Source organism: Cydia amplana, chromosome 2 (genome assembly GCF_948474715.1).
Source record: "Cydia amplana chromosome 2, ilCydAmpl1.1, whole genome shotgun sequence".
NCBI classification, from domain to species: domain Eukaryota; kingdom Metazoa; phylum Arthropoda; class Insecta; order Lepidoptera; family Tortricidae; genus Cydia; species Cydia amplana.
Genome location: NC_086070.1, coordinates 6,610,250 through 6,637,590, shown reverse-complemented (window position 1 = coordinate 6,637,590; position 27,341 = coordinate 6,610,250). Strand labels below are relative to the sequence as shown.

At 36.1% G+C, this 27,341-nt stretch overlaps 1 protein-coding gene across 2 annotated transcripts in view; it reads left to right on the top strand.

Annotated features, from left to right (window-relative positions):
• The first annotated feature begins 1,392 nt into the window (after positions 1-1,392).
• Positions 1,393-27,341, top strand: part of LOC134662038 (homeotic protein antennapedia-like) — a 238,605-nt gene continuing 212,656 nt past the window's right edge. For both annotated transcript variants that reach the window (XM_063518304.1, XM_063518303.1), the window contains exon 1: positions 1,393-1,793. The gene's annotated coding sequence lies outside the window, so the exon portion shown is untranslated. The remainder of the gene's footprint in view (positions 1,794-27,341) is intronic.

The following is a 27,341-nucleotide window of genomic DNA, read 5'->3' as shown; positions in this document are numbered from 1 at the left end:
GGTACATACATACATACAATTAAATAAATTAGAAATAAAAGAGATTTGACTACCCACCTTCCTAACCGCTTCATGGATCCCTTGAACCTATTCTCATAACATGCAGATCCATGAAACGGCCGAGGACAGCTGAGCCCAGCTTGTCGACGATACCGTCGACTTTTTATGTGAAATATTACATAAAAATCCCCGACGGCCGCGTCCACGAACATGCCCGATGCACTGCAGCCCAGGGAGCGGCGACAGGACTCTCATTGCGTTATTATATAGCACTCTTTGTTCACTGTAAGCTCGCTGTGTAAAACTAATCCATGGACCACTTGTGTACAAACTTTGGCAGTAGGCTCTAATAAGAGACCATTTCACAGGTACCTGTTAGATGGTATCTTGCACTTATTTTACACGATACCATTTGACAAAGCCTCCCCTCGTAAGTACCCACAGAACAAGTAGAATGGCGATGCGAGCAGGGTACGTGTCGCCGCCGGTTATGAGCAAACGCTCGCATTCTAGTACTCGCCCGCGCTGATCGAAAAACGTAAACATGCCTTTTGCGCCGCAATTATGAGAATAGGTTCAAGGGATCCATGAAGCGGTTAGGAAGGTGGGTAGTCAAATCTCTTTTATTTCTAATTTATTTAATTGTATGTGCTTCCTTTGTTTTCCCTTAAAATAGTCCAGCCTGGTCCAGGTAACATAGTCCATATTTTAAGTGCTACTAACTTTAATATAGAACCTGTTTTCTGATATACCTAAATGAATGTATTTTTTTATTATTATAGTAAGTACATAGTGCGTACCTACGTAACGTTGTGCTATTTGTGCTACAGGTAGGTTACATCCCTCTTTTTTACCCTCTTTTACCTACAATATATCGGTCGCAACTCACAACCATATAACTACGACATAATACTTAGGTACATAATTAGGTTGGTGTTGGTACCTATCTACTAATAATACCTACCTAACCGTTATTGATATTACAAACCACACCAATGACAACTTAAATTTAACATTATCCCGCTTGTCCTTGCCATCGAAAAAGCCGAGTTTATAAAACGGTTGCTGTGAACTCAGTGTCGCCGCGCGAGAACCGAGAGCATCGGGGACGCGTAGGTAACTCAGCGCGCGCCTAATAGCTGAATGCTAGTAGTAAAGGTCATTGAACCTTAATATGAAAAGATGCTGATACTTTAAAATGCAAATGTGGTATGATAATTCCAGTTACATAGTGATGATAGATGAACTTTTTTATGACTGAAAAAAATGGATATAAAATACAATTAGCAAATCCGATAGATATGGTGAGTTTTTAATTTTTGACGCTTCATAAATTTTAAACGTTGGTGTAGATTGGAAGTATATAGTGCCGTTGCGAATCGAAGTAGAGTAACATCCCCGCCGATCGGCGTATCAACGTCTGGTGCATCGAACGATACACGAAGAAACTTTACGAGGCCGCACTTGCCGGGACCCGTGCTACCGGCAGCTACACCATCGCGCTGCGACTGGACCCAATTAATCGCTGCGATTATTGTCTCTCCGTCAATGTTACCGTGGCTTAGGGGTGGCGTCGTCAGTCGCAGATTTAGTGCGCCGCGGCGTCGTGCGGGGGGCGTCGCGTCGTAGTCGTAAAGCATCGGCACACGCCACTGACGCGTCGCTCCGAACAAACGCGTTGCGTAACACCATAAACACTTACCACGTGCGATATTACGTATTACGCTCATGCCTTAACACACGTGACATAGTGGAGTGCTTTGTGAAGAGTATGCCGTCGGCGCGGGCCTGAGGTGAGTTTATTGCTTTATCCGCGCGAGGGTCCGCGAGTTATGATCCAAAACAATGTTGCGAGCGCGGTCCTATCGGGCCGGGTTTGGGACAAACGCTTACAAACGTGATACAAACGTTTTAGGGATTGTAAACTTTCGGTGAATTGCTTTAACGTGATTTTGAACGAAATTTTGTAAATAAATATTCAAAAATAGTAACGAAATTGTAAAATATCAAGTGCAGGTTATCAGGCTTTAGTAGGACTTATTTATGATAAGATTCATTTTAGTAAATTATTAGTACAAGGTAGGTAGATGAAGAGTTTAGTAATTTACCATAAAATTGGACATCATAAAAATGTTCATCATAACGTCTAAATTAACTAACATAATTTTACACAACAGGTAAAATACTCAACTAAAGTTATAAAATAAAAACTCTCACTGAACTTATGTACCTACTCTAATCTAAGTTATTGCTTGCGAATAAATTTGACATCGAACATAGCTACTCAACTCATAAGTCCACATCACATTTGCAAAATTAAACAAATTTCATACAGAAAATCTTCTAAATGTAGCAACAAAAAAACTCCAATCAAACCCAAAATCAGTGTCACAGAAAAAAATGCATATAAGTGAGCATTAAGAACTAACAATTAGCAAAAAAAAATTAAAGTGTTAAAGTTGCTACCAGTAAAAATTTGCAATTGCTGTTTAAATTTGGACTCTAATCCCTTGTGATAAAACACGGATTCGCACAGCGGAATCAGAGGGCCTACCGCGAACCACGTTCGACGTGTTGCCTCTCTGTCGCACTTGTGAATTCGTACGTAAGTGTGACAGGGAGGCAACACGTCAAACGTGGTTCGCGGTAGGCCCTCTGGACCGTCGTAAAATTTTACTGTGCCGGGCCGTTAAGTTACCACGAGGTGTTGAAGATTCTTCACTAAGGGTGACTAACGATTTGAATGCCATCAAATAATTTACAAATTGCTCTCTTTGACATTTATTGACTGTTAATTTGATTACTTAATTCATATGTCATTACATCGGCATTACTAATTCTTTAAATTTAATTGTCCGTAGTTGTGCCTGTTCAGCCTGTTATCAAGTCATGAAGCTAAAATTTTCGTGGTTAAAATTGATTACAAAATGAAAAAAAAAAAATCATAGACTAGGTATAAGTACCTACTAATAGATTACCTACTTTAATAGTATTTTATGCAACCGTTGTTTAAGAGAGGTCAAAAAAGGCGAGTGGTGGCGTGAGTAACAATTTTCGGTTGAGGCGAAGCCGAAAATTGTTAAAAAAGACGCCACGAGTAATTTTTGACTCAGTTAAACAACGTTGCATACAATACTTTATCTACGACCAAGCACTTTGAAATAAAATTGTAAATTTAACAAATACCTATTTTTCATTCAAAAAGTAGCAGAATCCGGTACGGGCGGGAAAAGATGAATGAAATAAAAATAAATAACATGTCTATGGTTCACTCATCTGTCAGAGATGACAATTAAAATTAGGTTGGCAACAATGTATTTCATACAATATTTTTAAGTGGTGATTACACGAAGTATCGTAAAAGTGCCAAAAAGATACTGCGTGTATGCACAAATACTTTTTTGGGGAATAGACTAAAGACTTGCCTTGATAACTATAAGATAGGGGTTTAAAGGTGTGTGCACGACCCTTTAAATGACAAATAAAAATACGGGAGTAGAAAAAATAATTTATTTTGTAATTCAATATTATGAAATTGAAACAAATAATCATAGTTTTCATAAAATAATAATTATTGTCACTGATAAATAAATAATAAAAATAAAAAAGCCTTTTATTTCTGGTTTTCATAACATGGATTTTAAAGTATTAGTAACTTAACCTATGCTTAAATCTAAATTTCACCAGAACCCTCTTTGGAGGTATAGGCCTCTTCAAGATTTTTCCATTTTGTGCGGTCTTGGGCCTCCCCTTATCACTGATACCTAAGTTAAAATAATTAGGTATTAGGTATTGATTTTAATAAAAGTCTTACCAGACACTTCTTAATAGGTATTCAGAAAAAGTAATAAATACTAATACACATTAGAAAATTGTATCATTTTTAGTTAGGATACCTACATAAGGTAATATGCATTTCTGTCCTGGGTAGGTAAAATGCACATAACGATTAATTATTATACCTGTACATCTTTAGATTAAACTGTCATAAAATGTATGTAACATTTTGTATTATTGATAATTTATGTAGAGACTTACCTAGATTTCCTTTTGAATTTACTGCTTCCCTATACACTACCAAATTTTAAACAGTGCAAGTGAACCTTCCTATTAAAAGCACTGCATTTCTCTTGACATTTCCAATGAGTACCTAATTATGAATCCACTTGCATAGTGTAGGTATGTAAATCAATTTCTTCTGTAAATACATAAAATAAATAAATAAAAAGCTTTTATTTCAGGCAGTTAATGATAAGGGTATTGCATACACAAAATATAGGTGCCAAATTAATACTCTAATAGCGATATTACTCATTATTTTTATTTGTTAGTTTACTTGTAATAAATTTGGCAAACAACCTTAATTTTATAAGGTTAAATAGGTGGGATAAGAAACACTTACCTATAAAGTCTATTTTTTTTATTCCGTAGACTAAAATGACATTTCATAGTATGAAAATCATGTGTCATTTCATACTATGAAATGTCATTTTAGTCTACCGAATAAAAAAATAGACTTTAGGGAATCCTCATACTGCTTCTCTCGCCCCGAGCAAAATAAATTATAATTATTACTTATTATCCCATAATATGGCCTTAAATAGAACGGCTTACCAATATTTTTTCTCCAATATCGCCACAAAACTTGTAATGTTAAGCAGTGCAACTTCCCGACCTTAAATCCAGCCACTTTCAGACTTTAAATCCAGCCACTTTCCGACTTTAAATCCAGCCACTTCCTCGAGTTTAGAAAAAGCAGTGGAGACCGACTGCTTGTCATTCCGCTCATGACTCCGCCATATTTGTCTCATTTCATCAGCTTGTTTGTTAGATCTCAATCTCTGTTTATTATTCACTGACGCTTCTGAATTTTTCAAACGAGTCACATACTTATTACCTACAATATAAAGATCATTTTTACAACATTATTTTAAGCGAATCTGTTTTGTTCAGGTTAAATGCCGCACCTTGCTCAATTTTTTACTCCATGTTTGTAATTTGTAATTGCTGCGCTTAACTTATAATTGTAGTAATTATTTACAATTTGGTGTTAATGCAGAATTTAACTTGTTATATTTTGTGTTAACATGCAGTGACCACACACAGTTTAAAATATCTTATCTTTATAATACTTTGAAATTTAAAATTTTAATTGTAACAAATGGAAATCGCTTGTTCACCATTCATTAAAAATGTCTTAAAGGATACAATTATTTTCCTCACGTATCCTTTATTTTTCTAATGTTTGCCTCATAATGGTAGCTTGTTCAACATTAGTAGGTATACTTTATATTAGAATTTCCAACGATTTGTGATAAATAATAACTTTTGTCCCTTTCAATAACTTACCTACCTACTGTAATTTATGTTTGTGATATCTATTTATTAAAGCACTGTTGCTTAAAAAGGTACCTATTGTGAACATTTTCATTCATCTTTCAAACAAGCACTAATACATTCCGACATCTATTAATCATGCAATTAAAAACGCTTATTGATTAGATTGACTGACTTTTCGTGATGGCTTGATGCTAAGTTATGTACTTATCTTTGAAAAAAATGGCAACGCAACCGCCTAAGAAAATGTGACTACACAAGTCTCACGCTTGTATAGTTTTTATCACTTTTTTACTTGTTCCATTTCTAATTAATAAGTTAAGGTTGACATTATGTATGATAATATAACATTTTCATCATATGTCCTTTAGATCTACAACTGTATACATCTGTACCAAAGGGTTCCTTCTCCTCTTGTATTTTATAAATACAACTCCATATAAGTAATAAGAATTCACACAAAACACACAATCAATAACTATACTAATTTTATTATTGCCCTTTTTATTGTTCTTGCGTCAACTAGACGCGTAAAAAGCGCAGTAAATTCGCTTAGGTCTTCAATAGAGTGCATGAAATTACCTCCCTTAGGGTCATAAATTATCATCTTAATAAGTTAATGAGTAATTCCTGCGATAGTTGCGTTTTTTGTGCGCGCCTGGGACAAGTGTCAGCGCGCCCGCGCCCGCTACCGGTCCGAGTCGTTATTCCCATAAAAGTCGCGCGCGCGCATCTGCCTTTATCGAATTTGATTAAAGTTCATGTTTATTTATCGTGTATTTATTTAAACAAGGAGTCCGTATTCCAATGCCATTTAGAGTCAGTAATCTTAGCTTTTGAGTAAACCAGGCGGTTGCGTCAACGGTTTTTTGACAATAATACCTTATTCGGTTATAGAGACAGTCTAGAATTCATACATCATTTTTTCTAATAAGTGGTCTAGACTCTTTTAGTCACGCATGCCGATCTAAGTGTACCCCAAAAAAAGTGTAGTAGGCGGTCGCTCTTGTAAAGACTTTCATGCAGTAGCTCTCTTCGCAACGCGTTTCTGAGAATGCACAAGTAAATTAAAATGTAAACACATGGTCATAAATTAGCGGCCAAGTGAATTACATTTATAAATTCACTTTACCTTTACGTAGTATTATGTGGAAACGTTTCGCGTTATTCAATTTTTGTCTTCTTCGATTCGGCTCACGTACGGCCGATCGGGCGCTATCGAACTTTTAATTTCAGCAAAAAATCGATACGAAGCGTCAAACATTACGGAGTAACAGGTGAACGTCTACCTCCCGCGCGGACCACGCAAAAAACCTACATCTGTTAGTGAGAAATTTATGCAAGCATCGGTCGTACACACGATCATATCTACTTGAAATACGTCGCTGGAGACAAATTGCAGTCACTTCAAACGTGGCGAGCGAGTGTCCCGACGCCGCTACGGAATAAGCAAGCAGCCGATTGTTTCGCTCCGCGGACCCGGATCGTGCGGAATCGATTCTACCGTTTTAGCAACAAAACGCAAAATCGCATATCGTTAGAAACCGTAAAGAACCGTAGAACCGCCCGTAAAGCACCGCGCTTCAGCTTAAATCCGCATAATTATTGTATAGGCAATAAATTGTACGGCGTGCGGGCGAGTGTCGTTTGTATTCCCTTCGCCTCCTTACCTACTTGCTGTTAATGCATCATATCCGTAATAAAAAAATCCTAAACTTGAAAACTAGCACCGTTTAGTATAACCAGTGCCCCTCGTATGTATATACATGTCCGTGGATTACCACACCTTGCGTTGCAGCTTGAATTTCTTATCGATTACTTTCCTTATAGTCAGCAAAACTAGATAAAATTTCGTTGTTAATTAATTGTACTTCGAAGACCGAATAAATTAGCTACAAAAAGAGTTCTACTTTATTTGCATAGATAAAATAAATGTCGTCATTAGAATCGTGGTAATAAGGTAGTATTAACGGTACGAATGAGCAGACGGTAACATTTACTTAAACATTTATCATACTCCATGATTTACAAATGTTATGACCTCCGCGGTTCGATAATGAATGAGCCGCTCATAAACGTCGGAATCAAGAGAACATTATTGTCAATAAAAAAGCCATAAACTCTATTAGGCGTCATAAACCACACGCATCTGGCCGATGAACAGCGTCGCGAACAAATAATATTAATTATTCAATTATGAGACAGGTTAATAAACTGTAATCAGATTGAGATCGATCAACGAAGTGTTGTTGGCTAATAAAACGTCGCCAACTTCAAATAAGAGCAATAAAAACCGGCCAAGTGCGAGTCGGACTCGCGCACGGAGGGTTCCGCAGCATCAACAAAAAATAGAGCAAAAAAATCGTGTTTGTTGTATGGGAGCCCCCTTTAAATATTTATTTTATTTTATTTTTAGTATTTGTTGTTATAGCGGCAACAGAGATACATCATTTGTGAAAATTTCAACTGTCTAGCTATTGCGGTTCATGAGATACAGCCTGGTGACAGACGGACGGACGGACGGACAGCGAAGTCTTAGTAATAGGGTCCCGTTTTTTACCCTTTGGGTACGGAACCCTAAAACTGAGTATTATCATTTTGTTTCTAATTTAAATTGAACATCACTACTTTTTATCACATTTATGTATTATCATCATCATCATTGGCCTTAAAGTCTATTACAGACTATTGATACAGTGTTAGGTAGGGCGACAACGTTTTTCGTGGCTGTGTAAGTGTATTATTCCGGATGTCATTTTCAGGTGATACAACATATACAATTATGAATACAAGATACAAATGCGACTGTAAGTTCTAATTACTGTGAGGTGAACAAAAATCTGGTGTTTTATACTAAAGTTCAGTGTACAGTCACCTGCAATAATATATTATTCTTCGAAGGCCGCAAAAATATGTGACCACCACGCTTTTATGGGACTACAAATGAGATCGTGTCAGATATTTTTGCGTCCTTCATTGTGTAATCAACTAATCACCTGCATATCATTGCAGGTGACTGTACAGTTCAACCATTGTATGGAGACCAGGGTGTTTTCGAGAGTTACTGATATAGTAATTAAAAATATTGATGATATCTTGTATCACTGAAAAAATGTCGCCCATTAATAATATCTGTGCCCAGCGTCGACCTGAATGCAGTATTACATATAATGTCGTAGAACGATAAGCAAATGCCGATAAAAAACACGGAAACGAGGTTTTCTGTGAACCTGACAAATAGAACAATAAATTACCGCAAGGTGTGGTTCGCTCAGCCTTTGGCCACAATTCTCCAAACATTATAGGTCCGTATTAATTCGTTGTCAAAGCATTAGCATGATAATTGGGTACCTGCTTACTTAGCAGGTGAATAGCCCCGAGTGAGCTTTTGTCTAAGCCTCCTTTGTCAATTTGTGCAACGCTCGTTGTTCCGTTACATTGTTTCCCGCGTTGCATATTTTAGATCTTTCTTTACCATTTTTTATAAGTTAACGGGCCTTAAAAGAATATCGTAAACATAACGGGTATACTTCTTATTTGCATCTTTTCTCTCTTTAGCATCACAATAGATGAATGCGGAGTGTTTTGTGCGAACTCTCGACTTTAAAGTTGCATTGATTTCGAGAATCCCGTAATTTTGAGTTCTAGCACATGTTCTTATTTTGACTACTGTTGATTTTTAAACAATATGAATTTGTTACAGTTTTTCCTAAGTGCCGTTTTTGGGCAATAAAAATCGTCTTTTGTTTTGCTACCTACTGTTTCTATTTTAAATGTCATTCAATTGTTTTCTGAAAGGTCTTGTCATTTTTATGATAAATCGGTTGAGCAATGTATCTTGATATATCGTTGTTTTAGCGCTTACTTTCATTGGCAACACATTAACTGTATCTAAGGTGTTATTAAGCCGTGCAGATAATAACTCTTGGCTAATAGTTAATTATCGCGGCCATTGAAGCTGATCGTCAATGAATAGCTAATATTACGTTTCAAAGTCATTACCGGACTGCTATCATATTTCACAAGCAAATTAGATGTAGGGAAGGAACAATAGGCAAACCTAAAAGATGTAATATAAAAATGACATCTCTTTCTTCTTGTTTCATCTTTTCTTTTTGATTTTAGCGATTCACCTAATGTCATATTCTCATAGTATAAAAAAATGCCAAATTGTACCAACTTATTAAAAGTTTACACCGGTACCTATGGATATTGGCCAGTTTTTCACGCGCCGAAGTTAACGCTCTACGATATTAAGTCTATTTTTCACAATTTTGCAAGTCAAACATCCCAATTTCTTTGAAAAACTTACAATGTAGTCGCTCAGCACGCGGGCGATGGTGCGGCTCGAAAATTGTAATATTTCAAAATTACTCAAGAGTCGCGTTCGCTTGAATAATGCGATAAGTTTTGAGTTGGGGTGGTTTCCCTCCCGCCCCTCCTCCCTCCGTGCGTGCCGACTTACCCAGGGTCTTGTTTTTGAACTTCTGCCTTGGTTTGATCAAAATATACCCGGGCTTCATTTAACTAAGACGCATTCAAGTTTATTTGACCAGGGAATACTCTGCTTGCGGCTTTTAGGCTCTCTCTGAGGACTGTGGCGTAGATTTGTTGCATGTATGAGTTGTATGACCTTCTAACTTACCTAGCTTGCCAACATACCTACTTCTAAAAACACCTACATACTTACTTAGTAGCATATCTTTTGCTCAGTTATGGAAAATACAAATTTTCCAATAATGCAACAAGAATGTGTAGAACGCATACTTACTCACTTTTTCCTCGTGATTATGGCGGTAACAATGTTAGCGTTAGCGTCAAGTATTTGAGAAAGCACATGGATGTCTAATTAAAGTATCTACCTGTAGGGCGAGCCTGACTACTAGATAACCAGTTGATTGCGTTCGATAATGTCGTTGCTTTCACTCGAGCGGCAAGTAAAGGTTCGTTATGAAGCAGATGTTTCAAAGACAACTCTTTTAGAACCAATTCCCATTTTGTAGGTTTACAATATTAATATTTGAATAAAAATAGGTGGGTCAACTGGCCTTTTAAATTGCGTATAATTATACCAAGCTAAAAATTACAATAAACGCTCTACCTAATTTCTATTAAATAATGTCAGACATATGTTAATTGTGGCTACACACTCCACACTTTGTAACGCAAATTTAGTGCAGAGTTATTAGCTTAAACGGGCTCAAGTAAATTTAAAGGAACGAAAAAATGTGTAGGTCTGTACCTACATGGTAAATGGCACATAGGTATGTTGTGTTTTTTCAGTGCTGAGAAAAAAATTGACAAACTTAAAATATATTTTCTTATTGTTATTGATTTATAGGATTAACTTTTGATAGAGGTAGAGGTTCCATTGTGCAAATGTTCAGAGCTTTCGTTGTAAGAGTAGGTATACTACAGAACTTACAAGAAGGCAGAAAGATGAAATTTTAACAATCTGTTGGCCGCTCACTACCAAAGTTGGGCACTGTGGTAAAGTTTGCTCTAAGCAGTGCCAGGTGTCATCTAGTAAGTTGGCTCTAGGGTAGTCCAGGGCAACTGATCGGGTTTTGAACTTGCTCGATTTCGATACCGTTCTAAATTCAGTTAGGTAATTAATAAATATTACCCATCTACTCTTAACGTAGTAAAATTTTTAGGTACGGGTTCTAAACGATAACAATACGTACGAGTATAAAGTATAATAAGTATATACGTATGTTAATATAAGTATAATAACATATCTTATAATAACTATTTAAGCGTGTTATGTAATGATTGTTTGTAATTGTTGGATATTATTCAATGAAATATTTTTTTCTTATCTTGTCTTAATATTTGCACATACAGTACCTAACTGAACCCATAATCTCTAGGATCGTAACAAGGCGGGTCACAATATACCTACCTACTCGCTATTGACTCAATTTAAAGCCGTCATCGTTTAATTAATGTTATTTCTAACGATTAAAATGTCGTTTCTAACGACTGTTTTAGGAAAATCGGTATAAAAGATAAGTTAGAGCCAAAATATTCTTTAAAATTTCAACTCCGCATAGCAACAGAAATCTAGAGAATAGAGTATGTATATCTCATACATATGTATAACGCATTATACGTAGATATATTATGGCATCAGAAGTTTATTCCGGAGGCCGCACGTGGTTAGGACCATGTGACAAACCGGTCTTGGGCAAGCCTAGTAACCTCCAAACGACTTCATACCAACACCAGTACCATAACGTCACAACTTCTTTGAAAGTTAATAAACTTTACGCTGTTTTTGATTAACATATCCATGCCCAAAAGTCTGAAAGGGCGTAAGTCTCGCGAATTCTTAAATCACTTACATCTTTTTTCAGTTGATTATTTAAATCAACTGTGTTTTAAAGCGTCGTAACTGTTCTAGAATGTAAATAAATTTTGCACTTTTTTAAGTTTGAAAAGTATGCTGTTTAAGGATTACCGATTCACTCTTGTTTTAGTTAGGTAGTTGCGTAGTGTGGGAAAACTTGGATTAATGCGTGTGAATATTTTTTTATTGCGATGCGGTTTCGTATTCGTATTATGTAAGTGATAAACTGAATTTAATATTAAAAGTGTAAAGAAAAAGTGTTTTTTCAGCGAAAATAAACAATAGTCAGCATTATAAAATAGTTATAAGGACGCAACGATAAGGCCATGTTGTAGTCACTTGCATTATTCTTGTTTTAATTTTAAGAATGCCTAATAGCGAAATTTTATCACAATTTATTTTGTAATGTATATATAAAGATAATATACTTATATTGAAATATTTTGGAGGAAACTGTCTTTTGCATGACTAGCATTTCACACAAAGGGCTTTCGACCGTTAATAGCCCATAGCTTGCTTAGAAAACCAACTTGCTTTTTTCTATATTTCTAAATCTAGCCTCAAGCTGATCCAATAATTAGATTGTAAGCTCCAAAGAGTCCAAAACTCCAATGTTTCCCGCAGCTGCTTGAAGAATCCTCAACTCCGAGTCTAGGAACTTCGCCAAAGCTTTAGCTTTAGCCGCAAAACCTCTTTTTATTTATGCCTTTACTTTATTCCATTCGTATTACCTCATATATAATTTATGTGCGGAATTATTCAGGTTGATACTGTCATACCATGAGTCATTTGGTACCTTTGACATTTTTACGTAGACAGGTAAGCACCAATCACCTACTCGTTGTGATGCCAACTAAACCAAAATGTCTGTTCTCTCGATGTACCAAAATACGCCGAAAATGGAACGTCAACTTACCTTACCCATGTATAGAACACATTATCCAGGAGCATCTCTTCAGTTTTTAACCATGTACATTTATGGCGAAACATCTTTGCAAGGCGCGAAGAATTCTCGCAGCAGTCTTAGCGGCTTTAGTGAAGAGTGAAAAGTGCTACTCAGCACGAGTGATTTGGGAGATTATTACGGTATTAAGGATTATGAAAGTTAACAAAATACGTGTGCCTCAACAGAGAAAATCACAACACCTAGTTCTAACAAAGCGACCTAATCCATCAGCTTTACGATATACCTACGCGGAAATTGATACGTTTAATGAGCCATGCACCTTTTAATTACAAAATCGTTAATTTACTCACCCAACGCCGAGTCATGGCAGTGATGTCAGTCATAAAACATCCAGTATGGCTTTCTAGAATTCGAGCCATGCAATTGTAAGGTGCCGGAAAAACGTCGACAATTCCATGAAAATGCATGCGAGCAAAGAAACCAGCCGCGAGCGGCGGAATGCCACATGTCGTCTCTAAACCGTTATCAATAGAACCTTCCACATCGCGATCTAAATTAACCCCTGTGCCTAATGACGTAACGTCAAAATTTGGTTAAAGACCAGTCGGCACTTCCGACGTTTCTGACCGTCAATGTATTTGTTTCGAGTTTTTATTTGAAAGCAAGGTGCAGATACGAAATGCGCTCTTGCTAAACGTATCGGTAATACCGCCTGCCTATACGGCACATAGCGAGCACAACCGTTGGCTTCCATTGTCCATAAACAAAACAAATCGTTCACATTTAATTTGAAGGAAACATTGTATCGTAATACAGGAATATGCGAATTGTGAAAGACCGACTGATTGGCGTTAATCAATCATTTCTACTTGGGCATATACATAGATAACTAGCCTCAGCTCGCGACCTCGCCCGCGTAAATATCGTTAAAAAAAATCAACCCAATTTAATCTCCCCTAGGGATTGAATTTGATAACCATACATCTAAAGCGCATGAAGTATAAATCCTTTATAAATGTGTCTTATGTAAAATCCCGTCAACTACTCAACAGTTAACTCACGACGTATGATGTCAAACGTATTCAAATACACATCTCTGCCCCTAATCTCACAAGGGCACAAATTAAATCCAACTAGGAGACCGATTCTCATAAAAAATTGTTAAGGTTTTGACACGATGCTGACAATCGCTTACGCTGATTGGTCCCCGCGCGCGCATCATAGAGTCGTGCCATTACTGCCATTAGACATTTTCGCTCACACTTAGAGCCTGTTTACACATTGATTAGTGTTAAGTCCAAGTTCATACAATGCTTCTAAATGCAAATTTGTTACTACTGATTTAATCAACGTGTAAACGGACTTTATTGATGCGCTTGAGATGCACTGCGAGCCGTGTCTAGGTCGTATCATAACAAGATCAAAAATGTAACAAATCGTTAAATTACAATTGGTCGCCAGTTGAAAACTAGCGGTTATCTATGTGGGTATCGGAGCTAACAATTACTGTATGCCTTTGGAGTACAATGCAGTGAATTGACTGCCTGCTTCAATTGATTAGGTGAGCGGTTAAGTTGGCGCTTGCAGGTGGATTTAAGAAGAAGTGAAGTGTATTATGAATAATAATTCATTTTGTGGTATGCAATCGACAGTGCCCACTTTTGAGAAGGGACTTTACTCAGCAGTGGGCCTTTTGATCAGGCAGCAGAAATAGCTGTAGATACTCGTATAGATGAACATTGAAATGATGAGCGGGGTACGGTAAGAATACTAGCAAACATTTTTTCCAGTAACGTAGAATAAAAAAAACCTTTTTCATTCCGTTATGAGTAGTGATAAAAAGACAGTATGATTATCTCTGCCTATGCTTCAGTGACAAAAGACTCTTGCCAAACTATAACTATTATAAATAACATTAAACGTAATACTAAAGAGTGCGAATTTACCTTGTTATTGTCGATTTACTCCCATGTAATCCTGTTGCCTTTTTTAGACTCACAGAACATTGTAGCGGTTTTTATATGGAGTCTATAAAAGGCGATAAAAACGTGCATTTGCTATGCTAAATCGAGCCCACCCATGTGATAAATGCTAACTAAGCTAGATAGCGAAAGATTAATACACAATAGTCGTCGATAGACGCGAAAGAAATGCAGGTGTGATTAAAACACACCTTCTAACTTAATATGTATTTAAATTAGAATACATTAAATATACCATTTGTCAGTATAGGTGTCAGCGGTTGGTCAGAGGTGAAAATAAATAAAAACTGCTTTTTTGGTAGGTATTCACTGGAGAGAATGTGATCGATGTACTAAAATCGCTCTTTGGGGTGAAACTAAGATAAAATAACACAAACTACGGTCTAAACAAATTTTGTAGTCATTCTTTTCTACTCTTTTCTAGTTCGAATTTTCCTATTTTATGCGAATTTACGAATATTTACATGAAAAGAAAGAAGAGAGACTTAAAAAATATCGATTATATTATATGTACTTTTTAAGATACGAGTATGTAATAAGTTTAAGTTATGAACATCATTCTGTTGCTGTGCTGAGGCTATGTGTGACCAAAAATAATCTAAAGGTGCCTAAAGAAGTCCTAACGCTCCCAGTCTGAGTTGAAGAAGGAGTAATATAAAATAAGAAACAGTATTACCCTTAACAAACTAGTAGCATTTTAGAAACTTACTAGCCAGCGAATGAGTGCATCAGTACCCAGCTTACACACTTGATTGATGGGCCAAAGGCTGCCGTAGAAATTAAAAAAAAAAAAAACAACCAGACCAAGGCACGGGCAAAATCTTCAATTAAACGCATACTCATTTTAGATCGACAGTGATTGAAGTACAAAATTAACTAATTTTCATTGAATAGAACATTACGTCAAGTTTTTACGATTTTAATTTTATCAGCATCATTGTTTATGTTGGGTGGCATAAAACAAAGATAAAATTCCTAGTGAAGACTTTTTTTCTTTTTATCAAGTTGTTTCAGTAGATACTTACTGTAGATGGTAGGACTGACACTTCAAAAAACTAGTGCGGCCAAAAAGTTTTGCAAGGAACTGAATTATTTCTGAACTGGGGGACTAGACAAGTGACAATCGTTTGTAGAAAAATCAATTGAGCACTAGACCGTTTTTACTTTTCGATTGACATTTTTCGTCAAACGATTGTCACCTTGGCTATGGCCCCTGATACCAAAAAGAGGCAAACACAGACATGCCTACGCATAAAAGAGTCTCTAGTTATAACTTGCCAATGTTTTATAATATAATAGTTAAAGATCTCAAGGCCAGACTGCGCATGTTACCTCTCACTCGTCAATCGGCTCAATCTGCGCCGCTTCGAATTAAATGCTTGCATTGTATAAACTCAAGATTATCTTAGAAAGGGTATTTAGAGGATAATAAACTAACATGAAGCTTTTATTCATTTAGACACTTATTATTAGCTTTCTTATGACACTACCAAAAAAGTAAGCTATAGTTTCAAACTAAATTGGCAGTAAATAAGAACAAAAAAAACTATACTCATCCTTTTCTTTTGAGAGCTAGTATGATTCTCTCTGTCTATGTTTGAAATGAGACAGTCCTTTGACAAATTATATATCGAACGAATGAAGGGCATCGTTCTTAAATTAAGAGGGCCTTCATTCACTATAAATATTGTTTTTTTTTTTATTATAAATGCATTTCATACTGGGCTTTGCTTGATTTTTAGGCTCTAAATTGAATGTCAATTGTATGTATAGCATAATAACCTGTTTATGTGCAATAAAGTGACATACATACATACATACATACATAATAGAGCCTAAAAAATCTCGATGAATCCTGACTCAAAATTTGTTTTATACTCATCCCAGATACTACATCAAGGACAGTTCAATTGCCCTAATTTAAGAGACCGATTTGTCATTTTAGTACAAAGTTGTTACAACAGCAAGACGACTGGATACTAAATAAAAAATTAAATAAACAAGCTTAACTAACTCCTCCTTATTCATAAACGTCTGCTAAGTTAATCAGCTGATGATCGTCGTTTGTCCCTCTCTATTGGCATATCGACAGATAGGGACAAACGATGATCATCAACTGATTAAGTTAGCAGTCATTTATGAATAACGCCAGTAAATAAGTTTCGCCTTCTACAGGGTGCTTCCTGTAACAGGAGCAATAAATTAAACTGTAGGCTGTATTCCTTAAACTGACCAACATTTGTTCAGCAACTTTTAAAAATTATGAATCCTTTAGACTTCCTCTTTTTCATACAAAATAAATATTGCCTTCAATGTACGCTGACATCAGTGTGTTTGACGTTGCTTGTCACGCTTTAAACATAACAAAATTTGCAATACATTGCGTCTTAGAATAAACTTTAAAGTTTAGTGTAATACAAATCTAAACACGAGTTATTTTTAAAAAGTTGCTGAACACATGTTGGTCAGTTTGAGGAGTACAGCCTACAGTTTAATTTATTGCTCCTGTTACAGGAAACACCCTGTATAAACTTCTATATCATAATGTCTCACATATCTCTCTATCTCTATCGAGCTAACCATGGCAAAACTAGCAGAGACGTCTCACTTTCACATCACCGTCTCAAGCAATAAGAAGAATGACGGACGACGGCCGCTGACGGACGTCTTCAGAGATGATTTATACTGCGCAAAGCCCGCCTAATTAGGCCGTACGCGCATTCTATGTAAATTTAAACTGAAATATTTACTATCCAAACCTCATATCTGAACCACTTCCGTTCTTACAAAAACAACCTTGAAACAAAGTCAATACGCTTCGGTTTTGAACGTCCGATAAGCGCATAGAACGAGATTACGAAGGCGTCGTATTTGATTCGTAATTGCTTTCGTAACCACCTGTCTGGGTTTATTGTTACATAAAAATAGAACTTTAACAACAGGAGTTAGAGTATATTTTTGAACCGCGCCGAAGCGTATTTTAGGAGGTTGTGATAGTTATTGCCTATGTTATTTTTATGTCTAACATCGTGTAGGTAGGTTAAACAAACATGAATTACTAAGCGAGTCGTGATTGGAATTGATAATTAATTATGTACCCGAGTATTATGAGTATTGTGTGTGGGTTGATGTAATGTTAGCAAACGGTGGTTGACTGATGAATGATAGCGGCATAGATCTGAGAGTCTTTTAGCGCGCTCATGAAGAAACAGTTTTTTTTTATTTATTCCGGAAAGAAGTTAATTGATTTATGTATGACTAGCTGATGCCCGCGACTTCGTACGCGTGGATTTGTATATTGGTGGTTGTATATTCTACATTAGCTTAGAACATTATGCAGCAAGAGATTGCGGTAGGACGGTTAATCATTTGATAATTACTAATATTATACAACGCATGAGACTTTGTCTTTCACAACCTACGAAGTTTCAAGCCCCTAACTGAATAAAATTGTCCTCGATATAATCCCTCTAAACCCCCTTAGAAGATTTTCATGTCCTCTATTTAATAAAACCTACTACCTAACTACCTATTTACGAAGTTTCAAGTTCCTAGCTTTAAATAAAATTTGAACCCTATACAAACTTTCAACCCCTTTTTAACCATTTTAGGGGATGATTTTTTTAAAAGCTGAAATTATTTTTCTTGTATTCTAATAATATGCCTTTATACAACGATTCAAGTCCCGCACTCAAAAAAATGTTTGGCCTCCATACAAATTTTCAACCCCTTTTTCACCACCTCGTGGGACGAATTATCAAAATCTCTGACATTAGTTTTCTTCTCTTTTGATAAAATACATTTTTACGAAGTATCAAGTTTGTAGCTTTAAATAAAATTTGAACCCTATACAAACCCTGTTAGGGGATGAATTTAACAAAACGCTAAAATAACTTTTCCTGTCTTCTAATAATATCCCCAAATAGAAAGATTCAAGTCGCGCGTTCGAAAAAATGTTTGATATCCATACAAACTTCCAACCCCTTTTTCACCACCTTAGGGGATGAATTATCAAAAACGCTGAAATTAGTTTTCTTGTATCTTAATTTAATACCTTTTTGCAAAGTTTCAAGTTCCTAGCTTAAAATAAATTTGCACCCTAAGACGAACTTTCATCCTCTTTTTATCCCCCTTAGGGGTTGAATTTCCAAAAACGTAGCAATTACTTTTTTTGTAATCGGCTATTATGCCTTTCTAAGAAGTTTCAAAGCATTTGTAATGGATTAAAACTTATAACCCCTTTTTAAACCTGTTGAGGGATGAATTTTACAAAACGCTGTAATTATTTTTCCTGTATTTTAATAATATCCCGAAATACAAAGATTCAAGTCCCGCGTTCGAAAAAATGTTTGATATCCATACAAACTTTCAACCCCTTTTTCACCACCTTAGGGGATGATAATTCAAAAACGCTGAAATTAGTTTTCTTGTATTTTAATAACATATATTTTTACGAAGTTTCAAGTTCCTAACTTAAAATAAAATTTGAACTCCATACAAACTTTCAACCCCTTTTTAACCCTGTTAGGGGATGAATTTTACAAAACGCTGAAATAACTTTTTCTGTCTTCTAATAATATCCCCAAATACAAAGATTCAAGTCCCGCACTCTCAAAAATATTTGATCGCCGTACAAACTTTCAACCCCTTTTTTACCACCTCGGGGGATGAAGTTTTAAAAACGCTGAAATTAGTTTTCTTGTTTTTTAATTTAATACCTTTTTACGAAGTTTCAAGGTCCTAGCTTAAAATAAAATTTGCACCCCAGGACAAAGTTTCATCCCCTTTTTTACCCCCTTAGGGGTTGAATTACCTAAAATGTCGCAATTCCTTTTTTTTGTCATCGGCTATTATGTCTTTCTAAGAAGTTTCAAAGCATTTGTAATGGATTCAAACTTTCAACCCCTTTTTAACCCTGTTAGGGGATGAATTTTGAAAAACGCTGAAATTACTTTTCCTGTCTTATAATAATATCCCCATATACAAAGTTTCAAGTCCAACACTCACAAAAATATTTAATCTCCATACAAACTTTCAACCCCTTTTTCACCACCCTGGGGGATGAATTTTCGAAAACGCAGAAATTAGTTTTCTTGTTTTTTAATATAGTACATTTTTACAAAGTTTCAAATTCCTAGCTTAAAATAAAACTTGCACCCCATACAACCTTTCATCCCCTTTTCAACCCCCTTAGGGGTTGAATTTTTCAAAATCGCTTCTTATCTCTTGTACACTTTATAAATTCAACCTAGTGTGCAAATTTCAACTTTCTAGCTTTTGTAGTTTCGGCTCTGCGTTGATGAATCAGTCAGTCAGTCAGTCAGTCAGTCAGTCAGTCAGTCAGGACACTTGCATTTATATATATAGATTTAGATGTCGTGCATAACATGGTCGACTAACGTCCTTAAAAATAACACCAACCAGCACTCATCATTTAAACATTTCCTCCCAATTCCTGCATTAAAAAAAAATATATTGTTAATTTTTGAAGCACCTTCGCGATGGACCTTGTAATGAAATTTACACGTCTAAATGAATTCTGCGGAGCATCAGACCAGCTCGAAATAAACACCGAATACTGCAAAAAATCCCTCGTACCACAAAATTTTTACTCGAACACGTTTCAACAAACCGGCTTCATTTTCAATGGTACTGCAAAAATTATACAAGACCGAAGTCTCTTGGTACAAGGGCCTGTACTACGGGATTGCAAAATGGGTAGATATCGCATAAGCTGCAACGTATTCTCCCAAATTTAGCCCGTGACAGTGGTTTCGTGGTAGGGAGGAGGACGAGTAATGTTATGAGCAAGCCATTATTGTCTCGCCCCATACCGTAAAACATTACACAGGACTCGACCCGACGAGTATATTACAGGAGCTGTCGAAACCACTACTAAACGTATATTTTATCGTTTTCTGAACACTCAAACTCAGTGTTATTTTAGTAGGTACTATACAAAGTCTACTGTATTTCACAAACGGACGGATTAAACTACATTTATGTGAATTAATAGGTATGTACATAATTAGGTATTTTATTACATTACCAGCATGCGTCCTCCATGTGTTGTAACATTTGAATAGGATTAAATTCGGCGATTTTATATGATTAATGTGAGCACTTATATCTTTAAATCATAAATTTAACAAGAGTCTAGTTGTGCGCCTATAAATTTATAAGCTGCCACGATAAATTAATTAGCGAACAGGAAGCGACACAGTGGACAACAAAGTGTGTAATAAATAAGGATTCTCGATATAACTGTAGTCTTTTTCGTTTTATCAGCTCTATGGAGATCCAGCGAACATTTTAGGATCATCTAGAGCAATCTGCCAAACAGTAAAAGATGCTGTGATCTCTGGGGGATAAAATACTTATCAATAGTTTCCAGTTTTATTGGAATAATTTAGTTTGTGCGAGAGATATTTTGCGCAGATTTCGCTTCGTTTTATGTTTAGAAAGGTTTCCGTGATATTTATGGCTCTTTTTAAAGGTGAGTTAGTTTATGGATTAGCTATTTAAATTATAGTTAAACGATTTATTTAGTACATATATTTATTGTGGCATTAATTGCATAAGTATAATATAATGAAATTATGCCCAATATATAAACGAGTGATGTACCGTGTACCTACCTATTATACAATCGAAATGTGGCATCAGCAATCGTGGGACGTAGTCACATAGATTTATGATTTTTTATACAAATTCTTTTGTCTTTTTGAAAGGTCTTAAACCGTTATGTATTTCGAAAGATAGGCCTTTCACATCGCCGCGCTTTAGGTTCATCGCCCACGTGAAGCGAGCGAAGCGAGCGTGTTGATGCATCGCATCGCAGGCGATGGAAACAAATCTACCGCCCGTAACTCACTGGGTCAAACGAAGCGGAACTGAAGCGGTGTTATAAGATGCCGACTTTAGTTAGAGTAGGTAACATAGACCAATCATATTTTTTTTTACATATTTCAATGAATTTATGACAATTTTGACAAAAACTGGTTCCGTGGTTAGGTTATCTACTCATCAGTATATTTACAAATCTAATCACAACTGAATATACATTTGAAAATTTTGAAATGTTACCTATATAAAAAATGTAAACAAATTTTGATGACTTTTACAAAAGAAACCTACCTACCTACTTAAATATTTTATTGAAATGTCTGATAATTAAGAGTCCAGTGGCAAATAAACTAGGCACCTGTTATTGAAAAGCTTAATTGTTGACTACAATTTTAAATTGTTCAAGGATCCTAAATCATATTATAAATCTCAATCTGATTACTAAACCGTCACTATACCTACTCGTACCTACATAGTAAATAAACACCTAGCATTTCTAATCCTATCTTAGACCAGTAATAAATAGACGGCTACTTTTGGCAAATAAAGGAACCTGTCTCAGTAACGGCTCGGGTCTCGACCAATCACAAGACTCGCCTTAATTATAGGTTTGTTCAAATTAGGAACGTCGCACGCGCACGATAATTTGAAAATAGAATTTGCTGATTTATATACTTGGGAATAATTATCTCGACTGTCATTTAGTTGTTCTGCGGTTAGTTATTGCAGTTTGTTTATTAAGCGTTCAGTTGATGGGTACTTAATTGTCATTCTCGTCTACTGTTTACTTAATTAAGTTTAAGGTGCTACCTGTTTAATCATTTTTAATATTATTTGTAGGTACTCGCACATGCGCGTATTCAATCAACCTTAGACAATACTTAGCCAAAATTTGTACTGCAACAAAGCTTCCAATAATCAAATAAACCCCATTAATTAGTATTAGTACCATGTGCACCTTAAATTAAGAAATACATTAATTCACACGTGATCACGGATACAAATGAAAGCCGATCCGTATTAGGGTTACCAGCTCAACAATACCTTGCATTGCCGGGTGCCTATCGTCATTCCTGACAATCCTGACTCAATAATTTAAAAAACCGGCCAAGTGCGAGTCGGACTCGCGCACGGAGGGTTCCGCACCATCAACAAAAAATAGAGCAAAACAAGCAAAAAAACCGGCCAAGTGCGAGTCAGACTCGCGCACGGAGGGTTCCGCACCATCAACAAAAAATAGACCAAAACAAGCAAAAAAACGGTCACCCATCCAAGTACTGACCCCGCCCGACGTTGCTTAACTTCGCTCAAAAATCACGTTTGTTGTATGGGAGCCCCACTTAAATCTTTATTTTATTCTGTTTTTAGTATTTGTTGTTATAGCGGCAACAGAAATACATCATCTGTGAAAATTTCAACTGTCTAGCTATCACGGTTCGTGAGATACAGCCTGGTGACAGACGGACGGACGGACGGACAGCGGAGTCTTAGTAATAGGGTCCCGTTTTTACCCTTTGGGTACGGAACCCTAAAAACGGTCACCCATCCAAGTACTGACCCCGCCCGACGTTGCTTAACTTCGGTCAAAAATCACGTTTGTTGTATGGGAGCCCCACTTAAATCTTTATTTTATTCTGTTTTTAGTTAGTATTTGTTGTTATAGCGGCAACAGAAATACATCATCTGTGAAAATTTAAACTGTCTAGCTATCACGGTTCGTGAGATACAGCCTGGTGACAGACGGACGGACGGACGGACGGACGGACAGCGGAGTCTTAGTAATAGGGTCCCGTTTTTACCCTTTGGGTACGGAACCCTAAAAACGAACTGCCGTTGCGTGCGCGCTGCGTCCTTGTCGCGCGTGATTTTTGTCGGCACGCGCTATCTCTGTCGCTCGGTGCGCCCGCGTCGCCGATAACCGAAGAATGTGCCGGCTGACTTCAGTCGGCGCTCATAGACAATTTAAATTGGAGAAATTGGTAGCGAAGTACTTCATGGAACTGGTCATAACGGTTTAGGGTTACCAGACAACAGGAGTTTACTGACATTTTTCAGAGTTCTACGAAAATTGAAATAGCAGTTTTTTTTCCAGTTAAAATGAACGATCAGGAGGTCTATTACTCTTGCCACCCTCTTGCTAAAAAGGTCTCCTATTAAATTCTAATTTGAATTTGAATTATAACAAATCAAAATTGTATTTGGCAAGTTTTGTTGTCTGGGCGGCTAGAAGCATAGTCATTTCTTGTTATTAATTTATAACTAAGATAATAATATGATCTGTCAGCTGTCAAAATTATGGGCTTAATATTTTTCTCTGCAATTTCATAGACATACAAATTATGCTTTATGTACTCTCAGCGCTAAACGATCTTGATCTTGGTGTGCTAAAAGTAAATTTTGTTTTATATTATCTGTATGAATTTAGTAAAATAATCCTCATCTTCTTACTAAAAAATGTAAGGTAAGTATAGTCAAGACGTTTATCATTCTTCTCAAAAAAAAAAATAGGACCACAAGGATTCAGTCAGGAGTTAAGAAATTAGTGTCTGGTAACCCTATAATTTAACGGTCTAATGTCGATGGCAAGATAAAAGCATGACATGTGGACGGGGATGCCTGGTATTTATTCTATAGATGTAATAACTGATTGCATGTATTGATTATTATCGTACAGCGAGTATCGGTATTGATAGGTGCTATAAATACCTAGTATGAAGGATTCAAATAGTAGACTTATTGCAGAATGCGCTTCTTACAGTTTGATAAGAGGTAAACTTTAATTTTAGTTTTTTTAGTTCAATTTAGTTATTAAGTTTTGTATTAAGTGTAGTATTCGACAATTCTTTCTGATCCGTATTGATACATCTGAGCAAGATAAATTAAGAGTTAATTATAGTACCTTTATACTTACAATTTTGTAATATCCCAGTGGCTCAATATATTAATATGCTTAACTCGTTCGCGTCTTTCCTGTAAACCTCGCAATGTTAAGAGAATCAGAATATTTTTTTACGGTACACCCGTGGGAGACTATTTTTCGGTGCTTTAACTTACATTATTATATAGTCCACAGAAGTGACCTTTTTCTGAAATATATTATATTGACTCAAGTGCTAACTTTAAAGGCAATCATTAGATGATACGTAGACAAAATAATGTAACGATAGAGCCATGATAAATCGGCAAATAGGCAAAACACTCAAATAAAGCAAATGAAAACACGCGTTAAAAACAAGTCGAAATTTATTCCAACGGTGCATAAAGAGAAAAATCCGGGAGACGGTTGAAAAGAAACAAAACTAAAGCGTTTACTTCCCGAGAAAATTTTCAAGTAGTCTTGAATTGGTATTAAGGGGTAGTATAATAAGGCCCTGGATTAGGCGGGCTCTTGAGTGAGAATAAGCCCAGGGGAAATCCTGGAGCGCAGCTTTCCTGGTGATTTATTACTTCTCCAACGCTGGCCTTTGTATCGGATGCGCTGGATGAGATATGAGGATGGATTAGCACTCGCCACAAGTAATTAGGATATTTTCGTCATGTTTTGAGCGAAAATGTCACGACAATGCTACGGTCATGAACATAAAACTCATGAAAGTAAACGTTTAGTCATAGAACCATGATAACAGCTCAGCTATTATTAAATCAGTAACATCAGGCGATGCTGTCTAAGCTTTTGACTGTCTATTGTAAACCCAATCATTTTAAAATTAAATTTGTAAAAAGCCGTGACATGAAAAATGTTGCTAATACCAGTATTCATTTGAGGTAGGTATATACAATCTATTTATAATATTGTATTACATAAAGACATATTTCGAGAGTAACATGTCTTCGAGGCAGGTACATCTGTAAACCTATTTTGAGTTTTTCTTGTTTTTTGTTACGTGGATTGCAACCCGAATCCATACATTTATTTTCACGTGTAAAATATAACCCGAAACTCCCGTTAAAACGCTGCATATAAAACAGTTTGTTTATACGATTTAAATCGCCACAGCGAAATGAAAAGGCAAATAAACCGCGCTTTTTTCTCTGTCTACTAACTCTGCACCCTACTGTTGTTTTATGCGGGCGTCAATTACTACATTGCAGATGTTTCTCACTAAAAAGCGTTTAGAACTAAATGGTTATGAGTAACCACCCAATATTAAAGTGAATATGTTGAATTGTTTATATTGAACTAAGAAGATGACAAGATATGATGATTATCTACCTCTAACAGGCCTTACAGAGTCACGCTGTTTTTTGTTGAATGTGCTGTTTTTTTTTAATATTATAAATGGGCTTACTCATGGCCACAGACTAGCCGAGGCGAAGACGTGGCCTACGATGGAGCGAGCCTGCCCAGAAGGTGCCTGTTCACCCTTAATTTGAACTGTTAAGGATGACTCGCGCTCGAACGGTCCGGGCCCGCAGGCCGAGGCGTCCGTCACTTCGTTTTCTATAGAAGCGTTGAAATACCTATACGTTATCATTATTAAACACATACATAAGTGAATATAACACCATAGTAGCTAACACCTAATGGGGATGGATTTAAAAGCACGTAGCATCCCTAGCGGCCTTCCACAATTTAAAGCCCGCTAAGTGCATTTTAAAAATCGACGCACCTTAAATCAGCCCCTAAACATTAATCTTTTTGTCAACAACCCTTTTTACTCAACAAATAGCAGAATCAGTTTGGATTGTAGCCATCGGAGACAAAGAGATGTGCGCGATACATTACTGTCCTCTAAACGAATTGATTTAATGAGTTCTTGTACTAATTGGATTTACGCTTGGCTGTATTCGTCGAGATTAACGCACCTTCTGCGCGGCTAAGTTATACCCGACTTGCACTGTAAAGACACGCTGTCGGTGCATAAATTAGGAATTATATACGACATTGTTTTAGTGTCAGCTTTGAAGATAAACACTAGCCTTTTAAACGCTCCGGTATTTAAATGGCCTTACTTTATATTTACGTCTCTATGCGGCGACTTTCGCGAAGGAAATGGTCTTGCATGCGTTTTATTTAGTCTCTAAATATTAAGCTTTGTGATTTTTTTCGATCTTAAACTGCTGTTGCTTTTAATGTTTATTCTAGTTTAGTAAATATAACTGGGTTTAAATCTTGATTTACTGCCAACATTAGGTATCAAAGGCTAGAAATATGATTGATTACACGTATGCTACCTGAGTATTATACGCATTTTGGCAGCGACTTCGCTTCTGTCTTTCTATATACCTTTTGCCTGCGTGGAGTATATATTTACTAGTTATAGATTCATTTTCATAAATAATCGTAAATAACTGTTATAGTGACTCTTAAAATAGGAAAACACTGAGTATTGTCCAGACGTTACAAATTCCACACAATGTATTTCTTATTTTTTGTCACCATTTCATATCTTAACGTAAAAATAAAGACGCTAATGCAAATAATAAACTTCATGCGCAGAATACACTCCAATATTTCTGTTTTAAAAATCGGCTACTCAATATTTCAGCAGCAAGCAGCGGCTGGTAATAAGATTTCTATTCATCCTACAGATAGCCCGGCTATATTACTAAGAACAATCAGTATATATCTCGACCAGCTTGTTAGAATGGGAGGCCTGCCAAAAATTTCGACCGCCTCGACCGTTAGTTAAAATTTAGTATTACATTTCTTATTTCTGCAGACGTATTAATAGGCGTTTTCTACAAATTATTTAATCGAGTTTTGTTAAGGCCCAAATTAATGGTGTTTTAAAAACGAAATTATTACTAAATATTGTTAAAAACATATAGTGTTTGAGATTTTGTTTTTATAAACGCTAGAATATTTTTTTCCCGCGGATATAAATATTTATCCGTGTCAATCTAACCTTTCTTTTCTTGTAGATCAATTATTTATTTATTTATTTATTTATTTATGTTAGGAGAACCAACAGCT